General features: G+C 40.0%; 1 pseudogene; it reads left to right on the top strand.

Annotated features, from left to right (window-relative positions):
• Positions 1 to 1,540: 1,540 nt before the first annotated feature.
• LOC130874609 (zinc finger protein 844-like) lies at positions 1,541 to 4,068 on the top strand (annotated as a pseudogene).
• The last annotated feature ends 13,870 nt before the right edge of the window (positions 4,069 to 17,938 follow it).

Raw genomic sequence — 17,938 nt, 5'->3', positions numbered from 1 at the left:
CCATGTTGAAACCACATGCATTTTCCCTACCACTGAATCAGGAAGACCTCTCTTAAAGGAGCCATGTTTGCCACCAGCAAATAGAGCCCATCCAAAAAAATAAAATAAAATTTAGCTACCAAGAAGTGGTGCTTAACTCTGTTCTTGATGGTTTTTTTTTTGTTGTTGTTGTTGTTCCTAGAATCCCTCTCCAAGCTCTCTCAGGTTTTATTGTTGCCAATTTCTAGGTAGAGGTGTGTTTGTTCATGCTCAGACGCCCAGACCTGAAATAATAACAGAGAAGCTATAGTATTTGCTAGAGTATTTCTAGAAAGATTTTATATCCTAAACTAACACAGCTCCATTATTCCATATATCTCCATGAGGTCGTGGCCTACTGGCAATTTCCACCTGTTCCTGGTGGGAACATCTGTTTCCTGCAGAGGCTACATTGCTTCTCCCTGACTTTGCCTACTCTCTCTACATCTCTGTTCTGATTTCCCTCCTGGCTTTACTCTGGTCAGCCATTGGCCAAAAGTAGCTTCATTCATTAACCAATAAAGGCAACACATATTCAAAAGGACTTCCCACACCATACATGGATATGCACCAGCGTCCGTACAGTGATCAAAATATGGTGCCAGAAACCCTGAACTTGGCATAGTGGAAAGTTGTGATCTGTCATGTAAGTCCTTGTGCCCTCCTGTATGCAAGGCTAGGAGGTCTCTTTACTGTTGAGCCATATTTTCTGCTCAGTGTTGAATATTTGTGATCAACATAAGTGCTGCTAATGTTTTTATTTGTTCATTTGTAACTTTTTAAGCACCCAGTGCCTTTTAGTAAAATCTTATTAATATTACAGTTTAAATTGGGGCATTTCAAGTTCTGGAAGATGAATACAGTGCTGGAGTGAATGCATAGCTCTTTGTATGAAATTCAGAAAAAAACTCTGAGTTCTTTCTATCTTTTATGTTTGTTTGATTGATTTTTCATGGTAAACAGGGATGTAATATGTATTTCTGACTGTCCTAGAAGTGATTGTAGGGATGAGGCTGGCATTCAACTCAGAGGCAGATATACATGCCTCTGTCTTCAGAGACCTAGGATTAAAGGTATGACCCAATTCATGAGGCTTGCCTCTTTTATTTTTCTTTTTTGGAGTTTTGAATTAATCATTCATAGAATTTCTCTCACGTGTATTCTATACTGTTGATTTGTTCATTTGTCTTTCATTGTTTCCTAATAGGCATTTATCTTGCAAAGTGATCTCCCATTCAAAAGGTTCAGAAATGACAGGTGAACCTATTTAGTTTGCTTCTCAATTAACTTGGTGATTAAATTATGATGTCTGTGTCATGGTTTAAGTACAGGGAGCACCACAGTTCTTTGACCATACTATCAAAGAAGTATACATTTACAGTGTTGTCAATATCATGCATTTTGTTGTACACATGTTTGGATATTTTAGAATACAGTGACATATGATGATGTGCATGTTGACTTCACTTGGGAAGAATGGAGTTTGTTGGATACTTCCCAGAAGAATCTCTACAAAGATGTGATGCTGGAGACCTACAGAAACCTTACTACTATAGGTAAGACTGAATTTTCATTCACATTTCAAAATAAGGGTTAGGACAAGAACTAGTTCAAGGATATTGAGGGCTGTTACACAGAGAAACCCTGTCTCGGGGAAAAAACACTCAAAATAAGGGAACAACTGTTCATTGGTGACTGATGCCCTTTTGTAATGTGACTGAGAAAAAGAAGAAGAGGATGAAGAAGAAGAAATCAGTAGTCATGGTTGTAAAGGTTTATTGAAGATGGTAACTAAAATTTTTAAACTTTTCACTACATAACATCCATTTTCTGGCACTATATTTTAGGATACAGTTGGGAGGACATAATATTGAAGAACATTGTGAAAGTTCTAGAAGACATGAGAGGTAATTTTCATGTATAAGCTGAAAAAAATGTACCTCTGAAAAATTTACAGTGTGTCCTAGAAGTTTTAAAAAGAAGCAACAATGTAAATAATAAAGTACACCAATGTTTATTAAATGTGGTAACCTTACATTTATTATTCTTCCTTTAGTAGGTATATCATATGCTACTCTGTATACAAGCCACATGAGCATAGAGATGTGAGTAGCTATACCTCTCTCTCACAACAATTAGAAGATGTTCAGCTGTCCCTGTGTTCCAGATACTTGTTGAATTTGATGTACAAGTGTACAAGTAATAGCACTAGGAATACTGTGAGTACTAGTAGTACTAGGATTGTGTAAAAACTTGTGTTTGTCTTAGTTCACTTAGGAAATGTCATATCACTCACAGTATAGAATACTTTTATGCAATAAGGGTGGTAAAGCTCTGAGTTTGTTTCAATTCTTTTCAAATATGAAAATTCTCATACAGAAAAATGATTCTGTAAATGTGAACTCTGTAATAAAGGATGTTATTATCAGTCATCTTCTAAGGTGCGAAACAAATCTTAATGTAGGGGAACAACATGAGTGTAACTACAATGATAAAATCTTAAGATATAATTCCTCTTTAAAAGTGAATCAAATTGTAAAATTAATTCATACAAATGAAAAAATTCATAATGTATCGAATGTGGTTATACTTTGTCATGTACCATTATCATTGCAGGAATGAAAGAAGTCAAACTAGAGAGAGAAGTTCTTCATATACTCAATGTTTTGAAGATTTTGCATGTGACAGTCTTCTTCAGAGGCATGAAAAACCACAGAATAGATTCAAACCCTATGAATGCATTGATTGTGGTAAAGCCTTTGCATGTCACAGTGATCTTCAAAGGCATAAAAGAACACATACTAGGGAGAAACCCTTTGAATGTAATCAGTGTGGTAAAGCCTTTTCACAACACAGTAATCTTCTAAGGCATAAAAGAACACATACTGGGGAGAAACCCTTTGAATGTAATCAGTGTGGTAAAGCCTTTTCACAACACAATAATCTTCTAAGGCATAAAAGAACCCATGCTGGAGAGAAACCCTATGATTGTAGTCAGTGTGATAAGGCATTTGCAGATCGCTGGACTCTTCAAGGGCATGAAAGAAGCCATACTGGAGAGAAACCATATGAATGTAATCAGTGTGGTAAAGCCTTTGCCCGTCACAGTACTCTTCAAGTGCATGAAAGAAGCCATACTGGAGAGAAACCCTTTGAATGTAATCAGTGTGGTAAAGCCTTTTCACAACACAGAAATCTTCTAAGGCATAAAAGAACCCATGCTGGAGAGAAACCCTATGTTTGTAGTCAGTGTGGTAAGGCATTTGCAGATCGCTGGACTCTTCAAGGGCATGAAAGAAGCCATACTAGAGAGAAACCATATAAATGTTATCAGTGTGGTAAAGCCTTTGCCCTTCACAGTTATCTTCAAATGCATGAAAGAAGCCATACTGGAGAGAAACCCTATGAATGTAATCAGTGTGGTAAAGCCTTTTCACAACACAGTCATCTTCAAAGGCATAAAAGAACCCATACTGGAGAGAAACCCTATGTTTGTAATCAGTGTGGTAAGGCATTTGCAGATCGCAGGACTCTTCAAGGGCATGAGAGAAGCCATACTGGAGAGAAACCCGATGAATGTAATCAGTGTGGTAAAACCTTTGTGTGTCATGGTATTCTCTGAATACATGAAAGAAGCCATACTGGAGAGAAACCCTATGAATGTAATCAGTGTGGTAAAGCCTTTTCACAACACAGTCATCTTCAAAGGCATAAAAGAACCCATACTGGAGAGAAACCCTATGTTTGTAATCAGTGTGGTAAGGCATTTGCAGATCGCAGGACTCTTCAAGGGCATGAGAGAAGCCATACTGGAGAGAAACCCGATGAATGTAATCAGTGTGGTAAAACCTTTGTGTGTCATGGTATTCTCTGAATACATGAAAGAAGCCATACTGGAGAGAAACCCTATGAATGTAATCAGTGTGGTAAAGCCTTTGCACATCACAGTACTCCTCAAAGGCATGTAAGAACAAATACTGGAGACAAACCCTATGAAGGTAATCAGTGTGCTAAAGCCTTTGCACATTACACTTATCTTCACAGGCATAAAAGTACCCATTTAAAAGAAAAACCCTATGAGTGTAATCTTTGTGGTAATCTCATTGTCCCAGTAATCTCTCAGTACATAAAAGAAGCCATAGTGGAGAGAAACCCTATGAATGTAATTAGTATGGTAAAGCCTTTGTTCATCACATTCATCTTCAAAGGCATAAGATACCCACAGCAGAGAGAAAATCTATGGATGTAATTAGTGTGGTAAAGCCTTTGTTTGTTACAATAACCTCCAAATAAATGAAAGAAGCTATACTGGAGAGAAACTTTATTAATGTAGTCACTGTGCTAAAGGGTTTGTCATGGTAATCTTCGAAAACATGAAAGAACCCATACTGAATAGAAATTCTGTTAATGTAATTAGTGTGGTAAAGCCTTTCCATAGATCATAGTCATCTTCAAGTCATGAAATAACACATATTGGAAAGAAATGCTTTGAATGTAATCAATGGGGTTATGTTTAACCTTACTCTTCAAATGCATAAAAATCACATACTGGAGATACACTCTATGAATGTAATCAGTATAGTAATGCATTTGAATGTATGAATAATCTTCTAAATTATGAGAAATATACTACAGAAAAACTGTATAAATATATTTATTGTGGTAAAGTTTTTCACTTTATACAGGAGTAAAACTTTTTCTGTGCTACAATCTGTCATTGCCTTTGCATATTACAATAGACTCTGACTACTGTAAAAGATACTGAGGACTCTTATTATAAAGTATTTGGTAAGATCTTGAGCCAAAACACTTATAATCAGCTACACAAGACTATTCAGAAGAAATGCACTTGTACAATCTGATCAAGCACTATGATGACCTTTATATACTGTTTATACTTACAACTCCTGGAAAAATGAATTTATGAAGCCCTATGTATAGGGTAGATGTCCCAGCCAAATAAAAGTACCCTGATTCTGCAACAAGAGTGAGTCAAAGACATAATCTTTGACTCTGAAACCTGTGCCAAAGAAATACACACTTTGACCCTGAAACCAAGACAAAGAAACACACTTTCTTCTTCATTCCAGAGCCAGTGAAAGAAATATCTTGACACTGAAACCAGAGCCAAAGAAACACACTCTACCCTTGTCCAACAGAGCATAAAACCAACTAATACCTAAACTTGAGATCTACCAACCCCTGAGCATAAAATCCAGCCAATCTCTGTGCTTGTTCATGATCAGGGATTGACATCTAACTAATTCTCATCCTGAAAATCTCCCTGGAATATCTCTGCCCCTAAGAAGTCCTCTATAAATCTTGTACAGCTATGGGAACATATCCCGCCCCTTCAGCCAATAGCCTTTAAGATACCAGGCCACTTGGGTATGGTCTCTGATACTCTAAAAAGCAGCTGTAAAGCATGGAATTTCTCTCTTGTCTGGCTCCCACTTCTGGCTGCTAGACTCTGTATCTGTTAATGCATAGGATTGTTATGTAGTACAGTGATCTCTAAATTTTCCTTAATTACCAAATGTTGTAATTGTGTAGAATGGTACATCTGAGAAGGGATTGTAGACAAGGGATTCCTAGGAATGTTGTCTCCTCTGGAAATGGCAGGAATAGGACGACTCAGCCTGCAGGTATATGTAGGAGGTGTAGCAAAGGCCGACATTGGACCAATGAATGTAGATCAACAAAAGACTTTCAGAAAAATTTCACTTTCTCTGTGTCTATTTTGTCTATATCATAGTTTTCAAACATTAATGATATCAAATTCTCGAGAGGATGTGGAGCAGGGGGAACACTCATCCATTGCTGGTGGTAATGTAAACTTGTGCAACCACTTTGAAGTCAGCGTGGCAATTTCTCAGAAAACCGGGAATTAACCTACCTCAGGATCCAGCCATACCACTCTTTGGAAAACACACAAAAGATGCTCAATCATAAAAAAGTATTTGTTCAACTATGCTCACAGCAGCATTATTTGTGATAGCCAGAACCTGGAAAAAACCTTGATGCCCCTCAAGTGAAGAATGATTAAAGAAAGTATGGCACATCTACACATTAGAGTACTACTCAGTGGTAAAAAAAAATGACATCTTGAATTCTGCATGCAGATGGATAAAATTAGAAAACATTATCCTAAGTGAGGTAACACAGACACCCCCAAAAAGAATATTGCATGTACTCACTCATAAGTGGATACTAGGTGTAAACAAAGAACATTGAGCCTATGGTTCATGATCCTAGAAAAGCTAAGTAATAAGATGAACCCAAAGAAAAACACATATAGACCCTCCTGGAAATTGGAAAATGGTGAAAATTTGGGAACATGGGAGCAGAGGGTAGAAGGAAGCAGAGAAGGGGAAGTTGAGAGAATGGGATAGTTGAGATGGAGGAAGAACAGATAAGAGAAAGCAAGGAAAGAGATATTTTGATTAAGGGAGCCATTAGGGAGGTAGGAAGAAACGTGGCTCTAGAATAATGTCCAAGAACCCACCGGAATGACCCCAGCTAAGATCCTAAGCAATAGAGGAGAAGGTGTCTGAACTGGTCTTACCTGTAGCCAGACTGATGATTATTTTAAATATCACAATAGAACCTTCGTCCAAGAACAGATGGGAATAGAGGCAATGACACACACACATCAGAACTCTGGAGTGAGCTCCTAAGATCCAGTTGAAGAGTGGAAGGAGGGAGAGTATGAGCAAGGAATTCAAGACCATGAGGGTTTCATCCACTGAAACAGTTTGCTTGAGCTCACCAACTCCAACTGGACTGGGAGGTCACTTTGAAGGGGGTTGACAGCTGGGGCCCATTGCAGGCCCACTGGTAGTGACACTGGGATTTGTCTTTACAACATCTACTGGCTTCTTGGGATCCTATTCTCTTCTATTGTAAGCTTTGCTCAACCTTGATCTGGTAGGGAGGGCGTTGGACTTTACACAGGGTAGGGTGCATGGACCTCTCTTAAGATCAGAGGAAATGGGGTGGGAGTGTCTATGAGAGCAACATAGAAAATAACTAATACATCTGCATCAAAGTGCTGTCAATCCAGTTGGCACACAAGAAAATGAAGGCTTGGTGGTTGAAGGGTTCTGCTGCCTGATGGAATAAGCTCCTGGTGACTCTTCCCTACTGCCATCATTATGATTCAGTTGAATGTTGCCATACAAAACAATCTTTGGTTCCATCAACAAGTTCTCATTAGCTTCTCTTATACAGGTAGCATCTTTTGCCATGTCATCCTACCTAGGACATTCTAGAAGACTGGTTCTAAACACATGCATTTAAAAGACAAGTAGATTCAGGTCAGGTGGTGGTGGCTTATACCTTTAATCCCAGGACTTGGGAAGCAGAGGCAGGCAGATCTCTCTGATTTTGAGACCAGCATGGTCTGCATGAGCTAGTTCTTGGACAGGCTCCAAAGCTACAGAGAAACACTGTTTCAAAACAAAAAACAAAAACAAACAAACAAACAAAAAAAACCCTCAAGTTTTATGCTGGAGATGCCACAGACAGTCAAGTCTTTATTGAGTCCCTAGTTTCTATGTGTCTGAGATTCTTCCTCTGAAAGATGAGATGGTAGTAATCACCTAGGAAGATGAAAATTCAGAGTCATGAATTCTTATGACTGACATGGCCTTTAGGGTCAATGTGACTGTCAAGAAGCTTGTGTGAAAATTTGCACTGGGTAGAACTTGTGGGGACCATATCAGAGGAAAGTGGTGTGTGGCAGCTGATGGCTTAAATGGTAAAGGAACACCCACCACAGGAGATGGACACTACCTAAAGGGTCCAAAAATATAATACAAAATTTGATCCAGAAATAGGAATGTAGAAATGAAGAAATACAAAGATGTAAGCCTAGGAGAATGCGAACAGACCGTCAGCACCTTGAGGATTAACTATCAATAACTCTGCTTTACAATCAATAGCTGTACTTACAAGGTCAACGTATCTCTCTGCAAACTGAGAGCTAGTCTATAGATATGAGCTGAGTCAACTTAGGAAATAGATACATGACCTCTGGGCTACACATTATCCCTGCTATGTGAAACTGGCAGCATTAAAGGAGAGGACACGGGCTTCAACAAACACCACCTGGAAGTACCAAGGAAGACAATAGATTAAGTACAAACACTAGTGTAACTGAAAAGCTCTGTTAATGGGGATTGTAAAGTAAGACAATCTGTATCTGAGTTTTCCCTCGAGACCATAAAATTTCCTTTCTTCAAACCTAATGCTTGGTGCCCCTACTATAAAAAACTGGGTTCAAAAACTGGCCTTTGTCACAGCCTAACATAAATCCATTTCTGGCTGTGGTCTCAGCTAGCTGATAAGCTTGTTGTGCCTCATGGAGATTTTTTATTTTTTTTTATTCTTTCCTGGATTCTGTTTTCTGTAATAAAATTGCTTCTGGTTTATTAGATTTTGGTGGTCTGTCCCCATCTTTGTGTAACCCACCCTGGACCCAACATACCCAGTCTGGCTAAGATAGAACACGTATCTCCATTCATCTCCTGGTGTGAAGATTGTTTTCCATAACCTTGGACAACAGGAACTCAAGCTTTTCTGATTTGGGACTCAAAAGCATATGAGCAGCTGCCTACACCTCATGGCTTTATCCTTGACGTTGGGGTCTGGAGCCTTGGGCTGAGCCCTGACAGCAGCCAAGCCTGCAGGCTCTCTGATGACAGGCATTATAGTCAGCCTGTTCTGAGATGGTTCAGCTTCCTGGTGCCCAATTAACCTTCTGATTATGCTATGGAGTCATTCCATGGGGCTCCAGCACCTGGAAAGGGCCTCAGAGCCCTAAGGCCAGGCATTGCTGGAGGCACAGCCATGAGTCACTGGCTGGAAGCCTGGCAGCCACTCCTTATCAAGAAAAAGACCCAGCAAAGGATGTTCCAAATGGAAAGGGAAGCTTGGATCCAGCGATGCTCTCAGTGGATGGAACCCAGCACTCCCCCAAAAGCTTCAGACTATTTGTAGGTGGGGGAACCTAGACGGAGGCTCCCATCTGCTCTGGGAGCCACAGACATTCCTCTTATCTGCAGGGTACCAGGGAATGGGCCAGGTGTCTGCAGGCTCCTTCACTTCTTTCCAGTACTGGAAAGCGGTGGCTGCAGAGGAAAGCCAATGATGTTACATCTCACTGAATCTTGTCAGGTTGACGGCCCTACTCTTATCAAGCATCTGTGCCCCCCTTGACTATCTGTAGGGTCAGATATCCCTCTGTCCCCCATTGTGGCTCTAGTCTGAGGAACTTACTAAATGATTACAATTTTCCTAAGCCTTCCCTGTGAACCAATAACTAAGAAAACAGTTTAGGGGAGGAAGCGTTGATTTTGCTCATGGTTTCAGTGACTTTACACATTGTGGCAGGGAAGGCATGGTCAAATAGAGCTCTGTTAAATCACAGGAGCCAAGAAGCAGAAGGGAGCTGCAAAAGAGCTGCAAAATGTCCCAAGGGAATACCACACAGGTACCCAGATTGCAGGCCTTTTTCAGGTTCAAATTATGATCAAAATCAACCCATCCCACCCCTTTATTGTAAATGGCCCCTTTATTATATTGGCCCCAATTAATTGCTTGTAGATAACATCAGTTCCCTTCTGAGACCTGGATACAGGCACCAAACTTGAGCAGACCACAAAGCATATGTAAGTGCGTGTGTGTGTGTGTGCAAGTGTATGGTTGTTTGTACACTTTTCATATACATATTGCAACTGAGTCTATATATACCACACAGATCACTACAATGGCAGTCTGTCTCAGTGCCAAATTGATCAGGGTGTGTGACATATGCTAAGTTGCCCCTTGTAATTTTCTCACCTGGTTGCACTATTGGAGATACAAAGCTCTGTCACTAACTTTAATGTTTTTAGGGCTGGCCTCTGTGGCTTCAGCACAGTTGTTTCTGTTCTGGGCATCTTGTCGATGTTCAGGACCAAAAGAAATTGGCCAAAGAAAGTGATGTACATCATTTCTTTGGCCAATTCTTGCATTGGTACCTACCCATTTCTTCCTTCAAATGGGGCTGTCTTGGCTTCTTGGTCCAGTTTTTGCTGTGACTGTCTCTTAAGTCCACTCAGTGTTGGAGCAGGGTCTTAGGTTCGCTTAGTATTGGTGCAGGCTGTATTTCGCAGGGTTCCACGGAGCACACAGGAAATGGTGGGTTAGGGGTGGGGTGGATTGAGGGCTAGCAGGGAAGCTCCCTGCTGACAGCTAGAAATGCCAAGGGAACTTTTATGTCTCCAAAGTATTGGGGCATGATGTATGGCAGGGTCCCACTGAGCTCACAGAAAATGGTGGGTTGGGGCAATGTGGATTGAGGGCTAGCCAGAAAACTCCCTGCAGGTAGCTAGAAAGGTCAAGGGACCTGGGTTGGGGTCCCTGGCTTTTCTACCACATGGAGGGCTTAGGGAGTTGAGGATCTGGGGCCAACAAGGCCACTGCATACTCACCTCTTATGTCCCCCAACTATGGGTGCAGGATTATGGGAAGGTTCCACAGAGATCACAGTGAATCTTTCCTTATTTTTCTAATCCCCATGTTCCTACCGTGGTAAGTGGTATCCTTGTCAAAACTGGTCCCTGACATATCCTGACTGTAAGTGAAAGACCCTCCGATGGAGTGCCTTCCCTCAGGGGAGACCCTCCCCAAAGATCAACGAGACCACCAGTGCGGATGCAAACAGCAAGAGGTTTATTCAGATACACAGGTACCTGGGGCGACAAAGTCTCTCGGAGGACTTGCGCGCCCTCAGGCTGGGGCAAGGGGTTTTTATAAGGTAGGGGAGCAAAAGCGCGGGTACAGAAGCGAGGAGCATGGTTACAGGATTCTTATTGGGTAGTTTAAAGGGGGCCGTGATTTATTTGGAGGATAACCATCTGCAGGGACAAAACATCTGATAACCGCTGACTTAGCTCCATCAAGGGTACAGGTTGTTTTTCTCAGAACTTTCTGTTCCCCTCTCCGAACTTTCCGTTCCCTTCCCAAGTCCAGATGTCCAACCACAGATATCCTGTTTGGCTCCCTTCTAACAGTAGCTCTAGACCCATCCTGGTTTGTGCACAAGCCTTGCAAGATGGCGTTACCATTGCTTAAGCTGCAGACTGCGGGCTGGGGTCTTTCATAAGGATCTCTAATTATACCTGAGGCTGTGTTCCAGCGGGGGATGTTATCCCTGTAGGATGTAGCAATCCTGTTTCTCTCCAACAGAGAACTTTTACAGCTGGGTTATGCTCTACGCTGCTAGAGTGTTTCAAAGAAGAGATTCCATTGTTGCTCTGTTCCACTGCCCTAAGGGAGTTTTCCAACAGAGGTGTCCAATGCTTCTATATTCCACTCCACTAGGGAGTTTCATAACACAGATTTCAATTTTTTCTCAGCTTCAACCCAAATTGCTTCTTCTCTGCTTCACTCAAGTATAGGGGAAATTGCTGCCGAAATGTTGCAATCTCTGGTGAAAAGTTGCTACTTCTCCTCTGTTCCTTTAAGGGAATTTGCCAACAGAGGTGATCAATGTTTCTCTGTTCAAAATCACTACAGATTTTCTGACCACTCTGGTAAAAGATCTTCACCCAAGAGAATGACAGGGAGTAAATGGGCAGATACTCACTGAACAGATACAGTGAAGATGGAAGACATAAAATAATCCCACACCACTTCAGATTTTTGGATAATAAAAGGGTTATTTATTTAAGGGGAAACTTACAGATCACTGTCTTAGATAACAGTCTTCTGTGTAAAAAGGCAAAAGAGTCTAGCATTTGGAAGCAGGAGCCAAAAGCAAGATAGAGAGCATACATTTTACAGCTGCTTTTTACATTATTAGAGACCACACTCAAGTGGGCTGATATCTTAAATGCTATTGGCTGAAGGGATGGAATGTGCTTCAACAGCACCTCCCACTTTTGTTTATATAAGAGTTTCAAACCCAATACAAAACTATATACAACAGGAACAGATGTCAATTATAATTAGAATTACAAGCAGCATAAACAATATTAAGCAAGGAATGTATGCAAAATGTTTTAATAAACATTCTATCCTAGGAGTCTAAGTCTTGTATAGGAAATGGTTTGGCTAGATCCTAAGAGTATAGTAAATATGACTATAAAATCTTCAACCCCATTGAAGGCCTGATAAGGGATATAATATTATTTGAGCAGGCAGAAAGTACAGTAAATCAGCTTCCAAATTGAGCAGTATATGGCAGAGACAATTAGCTATCCGAGTCATCACCCAAAGTCTCATTTTGTAACATTGAAGCAACCAACTTTGGCTAAGGCCTGGTGTAATTGACAATCCATTTTCAGAGGTAGAAAATTTTTCAGAACCATCTTATCCTGTCTTGGCAAGATTTGACTGTCTTTTTCCTTGTGTCCTGCTTATCCATATCTGGAAACCATGTACGTTGTCAGTGGTTGAGGTATGGGCAGTTTCTTGCCCAAATGTCAATTGTGCCAAGAAGAAAACAAGCTTTAAGTGGAGTGTCTTCGCTGTTCAACTTTCTCTTGGGAGTAGATTGATGCTGTCAGGAACAATCATGTCTCATGTCAACAGAACCCTAAGTTATTTAAACGCCATGTTCTACAGATCCTTGAAGTGGTTGAAAATTGCCTATCTAGACAAAATACAATCTCTATGTGTCTAAAGGACCTAATTGATCTGAATGTAAATACAGCAAACATGAACAACTATTGAGCAATAATGTTTAATATGTTTAACTTAAAGACTAAAAATTCATGTCCAAATATTAAAGAATCAGTAAACAAATGTGCAACAAATGAGGAAAAGACTTCAAAATGTAAACAATGTATAAGTATGGCTTCTTTCATGTATGTGAAGAGTACTGTGACACACAAAGGCTTTACCTCATGGATTACGTTCATAGGGTTTCTCTCCTATATGGGTTCTTTCATGTATTTGAAGAGTACTGTGTTGTGCAAAGGCTTTACCACACTGATTACATTCATAGGGTTTCTCTTCAGTATGGGTTCTTTTATGCTTTTGAAGATGACTGTGTTGTGCAAAGGCTTTACCACACTGATTACATTCATAGGGTTTCTCTCCAGTATGGGTTCTTATATGCACTTGAAGAGTCGTACGATCTGCAAAGGCTTTACCACACTGATTACATTCAAAGGGTTTCTCCCCAGTATGACTTCTTTCATGCCTGTAAAGAGTGCTGCGATGTGCAAAGGCTTTACTGCACTGATTACATTCATAGGGTTTCTCTCCAGTATGGATTCTTTCATGACTGTGAAGATGACTGTGTTGTGCAAAGGCTTTACCACACTGATTACATTTATAGGGTTTTACTCCAGTATGGATTCTTTCATGACTGTAAAGATGACAGCGACCTGCAAAGGCTTTACCACACTGATTACATTCATAGGGTTTCTCTCCAGTATGGGTTCTTCTTACATGCACTTGAAGAAACGTATGGACTGCAAAGGCTTTACCACACTGATTACATTCAAAGGGTTTCTCCCCAGTATGACTTCTTTCATGCCTACGAAGAGTGCTACGATCTGCAAAGGCTTTACCACATTGATTACATTCAAAGGGTTTCTCTCTAGTGTGGGTTCTTTCATGCATTTGAAGATGACTGTGTTGTGCAAAAGTTTTACCACACTGATTACTTTCATAGGTTTTAGGTCCAGTACGGATTCTTTCATGCTTCCTAAGATGAGAGCAATGTGCAAAGGCTTTACCACACTGACTACATTCATAGGGTTTCTCTCCAGTATGACTTCTTTCATGCCCTTGAAGAGTGCTGCGATGTGCAAAGGCTTTACCACACTGATTACATTCAAAGGGTTTCTCTCCAGTATGGCTTTTTTCATGCCTGTGAAGACTATCGCGATATGCAAAGGCTTTGCCACACTGATTACATTCAAAGTGTTTCTCTCCAGTATGGATTTTTTTATGCACTTGAAGAGTACTGTGATATGCAAAGTCTTTACTATACTCATTGCATTTATAGGGTTTCAATCTATTTTGTGGTTTTTCATGCCTTTGAAGATGACTGTCACGTGCAAAGTCTTTAACACATTGAGTATATAAAGTTTTCCCCCTAAATTGACTTCTTTCATTCCTGCAATGATAATGGCACATGTCAAAGAATAACCACATTCAATACATTGTTGAATATTTTTATTTGTATGAATTAATTTAAATATTTGGTTCAATTTTAAAGAGGAATTCTATCTTAAGGTTTTATAATTGTGTTTAAACTCATGTGGATCCCCTACATTAAGACTTGTTTTGCATCTTTGAAGATGAATTATAATAACATCCTTTATTACATAGTTCACATTTACAGAATCTTTTTTCTCTACGAGAATTTTCACATATTTGAAAAGAAATGAAAAAGACTCAAAACTTTACCACCCTTATTGCATACATAGTTTTCTATACTGTGAGTAATACTATATTTCCTAAGTGAACTATGACAAACACAAGTTTTTACACAGTCCTAATACTACTGGTATTCATAGCATTCCTAGTCCTATTACTCGGACACTTGTTCATCAAATTCAACAAGAATATGTAATATGAGGACCACTACACATCTTCTAATTGTTGTGAGAGAGAGGTATAGCTACTCTACCCTATGCTCACATGGCTTGTATATAGAGTAGCATATGATGTACCTACTAAAGGAATAGTAGTTACCACATTTTCCCAGTATAACTTTATGTCCTCATAGACTTGTGGAGATTTATGTTTCTGCATATTTCTGTATACCAACTGTCCCTTGATGCTTTACTCTGACTGCCCTCTCTCTAAAGTTAGCATAGTCAAGTAAAGGGGTTACATTAGCTTTTCTATGGACTATTAGTATACTAGACAGTTTGAGAGATAAATTTATCACTTTTCAAAATGTATACCATTTATTACATGAATAGTATTAAATAAATGGATTGATAATTCTACAACATAGCTCTTGTTGTATTATGATTCAAATGGTGATATAGGTTAAGGCATTGTTTCCTTAACTTCTTTAAAAAAAAAAATGGCCTGCAAATGCAATTTGGTTACCTAAAATTGAGGTATATGATTCTGTGAGAATTCAATAAACGTTGGTACACTTTATTATTTACATTGTTGCTTCTTTTTAAAACATTTAGGAGCTGTGCGGTGGTGGAGCACGCCTTTAATCCCAGCACTCGGGAAGCAGAGGCAGGCAGATTTCTGTGAGTTCGAGGCCAGCCTGGTCTACAAGAGCTAGTTCCAGGACAGGAACCAAAAACTACGGAGAGAAGTGTCCCTGTGTAGGTGCTGAGAAGTTCCATCTGGACGGGTGAGTGTGTGCTATCCAGGGGCGGACTGTCCAGGAAGAGAGCACAAACCCTCCTCCCCCAGCTCCTGCTGCAGGGCTTTCTTTCCTACACACGCCCCCCCCCCAAGCTGGCCTTGTCTGCAAGGTCCTTTGCTGAGGATCAGCTTCCTGCTCCTACACTAAGGCTACCCACCCAGAGCAGTGAGTGCCTGCCTACCGGGCAGACCTCAACAACCCCCGGAAGGGAGCGCAGGTACCTCCAGCTTGTGCTGCAGGGTCGCCTGTGTTCTACTCGACCCCGCCCTACCCCCTGAATTCGCCCTTTTGTCTGCGGGTCATTCGACTACCAGGTGTCCATGTTTTGGTGTTGAGGAGTCCATCTGGAAGGGAACGGTTCCTGCCCCTACACTGAGGAGATACACCCAGAGAGTTAGTCACAGCAAAGACTGGACCAAGACACCAGGACTCTCCTGGCTCCATTTGAAGGAAGAGATGGGCAGGCGCCAATGCAAGAATTCCTCCAACAACCTGAAAGGCAACGTGGCATCACCAGAATCCAGGAATCCCGAAATAAGAATTGTACACCCTATTCCAGAAGAATTAGAAGAATTCGACTCAAAAGTGAATTATATGAAAATGATAGAGGACCTTAAACAGGAGGTGAAAAACTGCCATAATCAATTAGAGATTACAAACAAAAAGGTAGAGGAAATGAATAAATCTCTCAAAGATACCCAAGAAAACCAAGAGAAACAAGAAAAAGTAATCAAACAGGTAAGGGAAACCGGTTCAAGACTTGAAGAATGAAGTGGAAGTAATAAAGAAAACACAAACTGAGAGATGGATGGAGATGGAAAATTTGGATAAACGAACAGGAACCACAGAGACAAGTACTACCAACAGATTACAAGAGATAGAAGAAAGAATCTCAGACACTGAAGATACCATAGAGAAAATAAACACACTGATCAAAGAAAACAGCATAACCAACAAATTCTCATCACAAAACATTCAGGAAATATGGGACACAATAAAAAGAACAAACCTAAGAATAATAGGGATAGAAGAAGGAGAAGAAGTACAGCTCAATGGTCCAGAAAATATATTTAATAAAATTATAGAAGAAAACTTTCCCAACCTTAAGAAAGATATTACTTTGAAGGTCCAAGAAGCATACAGAACACCGAACCGACTGGATCAAAAAAAAAAATCTCCTCGTCATATAATAATCAAAACACAAAACGTACACAATAAAGAAAGAATATTAAGAGCTGCAAAGGAAAAAGGTCAAGTTACCTATAAAGGTAAACCTATCAGACTTACACCTGACTTCTCTATGGAAACCATGAAAGCCAGAAGGTCCTGGATAGATGTACTGCAGAAACTAAGAGACCATGGATGCAAGCCGAGACTACTATACCCAGCCAAGCTTTCGTTCACTATAAATGGAGAAAACAAAATTTTCCAGGATAAAAACAAATTTAAACAATACGTAGCCACAAATCCAGCCTTACAGAAAGTAATTGATGGAAAATCACAACCCAAGGAGTCCAACAATGCCCACAATAACTCAGACATCTAATGACCCTTCACCAGCACAACTTGAAGAAGGGAAACACACAAACTCTACGAAAGAAAGAAAGAAAGAAAGAAAGAAAGAAAGAAAGAAAGAAAGAAAGAAAGAAAAAATGACCGGAGTTAACAACCACTGGTCATTAATATCACTTAATATCAATGGACTCAACTCACCTATAAAGAGGCACAGGCTAAGAGATTGGATACGAAAACAGGATCCAACATTCTGCTGTTTACAAGAAACACACCTCAACCACAAAGACAGACATCTACTCAGAGTAAAGGGCTGGGAAAAGGTTTATCAAGCAAACAGACCTAAGAAACAAGCAGGTGTGGCCATACTAATTTCTAAGAAAGTTGACTTCAAACTAAAATCAATCAGAAGAGATGGAGAGGGACATTTTCTACTCATAACAGGATCAATTCATCAGGATGAAGTCTCAATCCTGAATATCTATGCCCCTAATATAAAAGCACCCACTTATGTAAAAGAAACATTACTAAAACTCAAGGCAGTCATCAAACCACACACACTAATAGTAGAAGATTTCAACACTCCTCTCTCACCAATGGACAGGTCAATCAGACAGAAACCTAACAGAGAAATAAGAGAATTAATGAAGGTAATGAATCAAATGGACTTAACAGACATCTATAGAACATTCCACTCAAATAGGAAAGAATATACCTTCTTCTCTGCAGCTCATGGAACCTTCTCGAAAATAGACCACATACTCAGTAACAAAGCAAACTTACACAGTTACAAAAAAATATCGGTAACCACCTGTGTCTTATCAGATCACCATGGATTAAAGTTAGAATTCAACAACAATGCTATCCCCAGAAAGCCTACGAACTCATGCAAACTGGACAGTCAACTACTGAACCACACCTGGATCAAGGTAAGAAATAAAGAAAGAAATTAAAGTCTTTCTTGAATTCAATGAAAACGAAGACTCAACATACTCAAACCTATGGGACACTATGAAAGCAGTGCTAAGAGGAAAGTTCATAGCATTAAGTGCCCACTTAAAGAAAACG

This window comes from Chionomys nivalis, chromosome 5, assembly GCF_950005125.1.
Source record: "Chionomys nivalis chromosome 5, mChiNiv1.1, whole genome shotgun sequence".
Classification (NCBI taxonomy): Eukaryota; Metazoa; Chordata; class Mammalia; order Rodentia; family Cricetidae; genus Chionomys; species Chionomys nivalis.
This window is presented reverse-complemented; position numbering and strand designations above follow the sequence as displayed.